We start from the raw sequence: 4,351 nt of genomic DNA on the forward strand, positions 1-4,351 counted from the left end.
TGAATGTTGCATCTTATTTGGGCAACATACTTTATCTCTCACGATGGCAACAAACTTTGTTTATACAAACTTATTTACTCATTTTAACAATATACTTTTATTATTGGAAACTTTTATCAAAACTTTGATTTCAATTCATGGAACCAATATTATTTTGTTTATTTGTGAGTACTCACCAACTATTTTTATAGTTGACGCTCGTTTTACATGCTTTTTCAGGAATCATCGAGTAAGTGGCACTTAGGGACACTTCACTTTTAGGAGCATTCGCATGTGTTGTATTTCAATTTACATTGTAATTTCTTTTAAAATTTGTTCAAACCCATGGTAAAATTGTAACGATTTTTAATACTATGGTTGGTGTAGTCTTTTAACTTTTGCTATGAAACCCTTTATACTGCCACGCCTCGTGTTTCCGCTTTAGCGGGGTGCGACAAAGAGCTTAGCCCCAATAGTGTGAAAGCCTCAAATGGAATCACAAATCACCAAAACAGCTTGGAAGAACTTGAGAGAATATGTATGCACACTATAATCGGCCCACTCTTATTTTCACACACTTGTCCCAATTTTGTGAGCCAAGGACCCCTTTATATATTATGGAGGATTAGGGTTACATCCATGTAAACCCTAATACCCATGACCTTTCATTTACATAGGATCCATGGGTTAAAAGCTCCATGGACCATCCATGAAAGCTTAGCCCAACCTAAATGAACTTGGCCCATTCCATATATATAAGAGTCCATATTTAATTAGTTCTTTTTGATCACTTAATTAATTCTAAATTAATTCTTGATCAATACTAATTAAATAATATGATTCCATATTAATATATTAGAACTTATAATATATTAATATAAATCATAAATATACTATTCTCAAAAGACTATCCATATAAATTGTGTCGGTGAAGTGCAACCCAAATGGACCATACCGGGTCGGGTCAAGTACATACCAAATATAGTTATGGACTTAGACATTAATCCAACAGAGGATACTAAGATACTATAACAAGAGATGATACTAAGATACTATAACGAGAACATACTAAGATACTATAACAGAACGAACTTAATAAGGTACTGCAGCATGGGACAACTACAGGATCCAATAATACCTATGAATGACTGACTCAATGTTCTAGGCAATTAGTGATAGTTATATTGGGTATACCGGATCAAATAACTTTAGTGTGAATTTACACGGCCTAGCAACTGGTTTGCGGAAGTCGTGTTTGGTTCCCAAATGCTCTTGTAGGGAGAGCGTATAGTATGGGTACTAGCTTTCTCATTATGACCTTAATAAAACAAACATATTTTAAGTTAATAAGTACGTCAGGATGTCAATTTAAAAGACAACTATGTACTTATCTTTTTCCCATTACTTTCATTTTTGTGACAGTTCCACTTGAAAGTTAATATAAACTATTTTCGAGTCAAGATAGTTATAAACTAGGGAAAACTTACATTTTACAATCGACACACAGAACAGTCGAGTCTTGTACATTCAGTAGAAGGGGGCCTATAATGCTAACTTTATGATTCCTTAGTGTATGCATTCAGGGATATATATTAATCGGATCCGACAGATAGCAGGATGTGTGCTTTCCGCTTCATTCCATGTTCCTTGTTTGGTTGTGGGCTTAGAGCAGATACACCCAGCCTACTATCTATCCGATCTTAGATATATATATATATATATATATATATATATATATATATATATATATATATATATATATATATATATATATATATATATATATATATATGTATATGTTTCTGTATACACTAAGTAATCATAAGGGGTACCAGGTATGGGCCTATCATAGGACACTAATTCAATGCACCGTTTTCTAGTACAAATCATAGTTTTCAAGTAAAGAACTTTTGATATACAAAACTAGAAACTTACCAGTAAAGGGTTTAATCCATTTTGTTAAACCAGTATAACTTAAAGAACCTTAGGTGGTTAATCCTATAATACCTTAGTTTATACATCAGAGTTATATATAATTAATACCTGATAGGTAGTTAGATGTGTGCTTTCCGCCTCATTCCCTGTTCTTTGTTTGGTTGTGGGCTTAGGGCAGATTCACACAATTAACTATTTGTTCGATATTAGATTATATATAGCTAGTATAAACTAAGTGATTATAGAAGGAACTACTGTGGTTACCATTTTATTATAAGAAATAAGGGTTTTCTTAAGGAATCTTTTCATAAAGGAACTATTATAGTTAACTCCGTGAGTACCCAGTGAATACGCAATGGTTATATACAACAATGATCTAACAAACAATGGGATGTGTGCCTTCCGCCTCATTTCCTGTTCCTTGTTTGGTTGTGGGCTTAGGGCAAATACACACAACCGATTGTTTGTTTACTCTGAGTTTTATATAACCTGTATCCATTTAATACTCATAGAAAGGACTGTTGAGTCATTTTTACTTATCTTTCATTAAAGTAGGAAATATAGGATTTTCTGGAGGAACATGCAAACTTTTCTAAACAGAACTTACTACAACTTACTATAACTTTCTACAACTTTCTTACTACTCACTTACATCACCTAAATCTTATGAACTCACCAGCTTAAATGTTGATCTACGCTTTCAAAATAACTTGTGATCTCAGGAGACCAGTAGACAGGTACGCGCACTGGTATTCAGAAGATGGAGCAGTATATCTTCATGTCTTTTTGTTATTTGTTGTGTATTCTATATTATGTGAATCGCATACTTTGTAAACACTTTCTTTCTAAATGAAATGGTTGTTTATTACTTGCTTACTATGATGCATGTCTTGTGATACTAAACATGACGTCCTCCGCCCCAGAACGTTTCCGCCGTTCCGGTTTTGGGGTGTGACAGAACTTCATCAGCCACTATCTTTTCAACATCTTCTTCTGAGTCTTTGGATTCTTCATAACTCCTTGAATTATTGTTGTTGAAAAATGGGATTGCTTCATCTATGACTGGAACCTCGATGGTTGGAATTGTTACAGGAATTGATGGATTGCTTTTCCCCCTCAAGCGGAGAGGTGGAAGTCATGTTTTAAGAGTCTTTAGATACTGAAGGACCGGATTCTTCGGTTTGTTATAATTACGCAGAAGGAGAGATTAAGACTTCGGAAAGTCTTGCAGTTTCTGGAGGATTGAAGAGTTTTTCATAGTTGACTTCTACGATGTTGAGAGGTCCGGATTCAATTGGTATGTCATACTACATGATAAACTTTGATTAATTGAGAGGAGTGGTCTTCCGGACATAGAAATCATCAAATTTCACGTCAAAGCTTTCTTCTATGATTCTTGTTCTTCTAATTAGAACTATGTATGCTAGTTTGTTTGTTGAATATCCTAAAAATATTCCTTCTTCCGATTTGGGTGCAAATTTGCTTAGATTCTCTTTGTTGTTGACTACAAAATACCTACAACCAAAAATGTGAAAGAAAAAAAAATTGGTTTATGATTGTTCAAACCTTCATATGGAGTCTTGTTGAGTCGTTTGTTGATGATGCTCCGGTTTTGTACAAAGCATGTTGTTGAGAATGCTTCTCCACAAAAGTAGAGAGGCAGATTTGCAAAGTTGAACATTGACCTTACAGCTTCTACTAGAGTTCTATTTCTTCTTTCTACGATGTCATTCTGCTGCGGTGTGTAAGGAGATGAGAAGTTGTGAATAATGCGTTTTGACACTAGGAAGTCATTAAGCAATAGATTTGTAAATTCAGTTCCGTTGTTACTTCGGATTCTTCGAATGGGAAGCTTGATTTGTAATTCAATTTCCCTGATGAAGTACATCAAGGTTTGCGGTGTTTCTGAATTTAGCCTTAAGAAAAACACCCATGTGAAACGAGTGTAATCATCGACTATGACCAAAATGTGCTTCTTATGATGTAGGCTTGCCACCGTTGAGGGACCATAGAGGTCAATATGAAGCAACTCCAAAGGTTCAGTGATGGAAGAATCAAGTATCAAAGGATGACTTCCCTTGGTTTGCTTTCCACATTTACAAGCAGGGCATAAAGTGTCATTGTCAAATTTGAGAAGAGGAAATCCTCGCACCATCTCTCCGGTAACCAAATTGTTGATGGATCGAAAATTGAGGTGAGCAAGCTTCCTGTACCATAGCCAGCTGACCTCGGAGATGGATTTTTACAAAAAAAACAGTTGTGGTTTACCGATGACTAGAGATATGATTAATGGGAATATTGTTCTAGCAGTCTTTGATTTGATTAAACACCATGATCTATCTTTCTTCGTTAAGTAACTATATTCATCATAAATTCAACGTGATGACCAGCTCTACAGAGTTTCCCAATACTGATGAGATTGTGTTTTAACCCTTCG

The sequence above is a fragment of the Lactuca virosa genome, chromosome 3 (genome assembly GCF_052849685.1).
Source record: "Lactuca virosa cultivar CGN04683 chromosome 3, Lactuca_virosa_CGN04683_v6, whole genome shotgun sequence".
NCBI classification, from domain to species: Eukaryota; Viridiplantae; Streptophyta; class Magnoliopsida; order Asterales; family Asteraceae; genus Lactuca; species Lactuca virosa.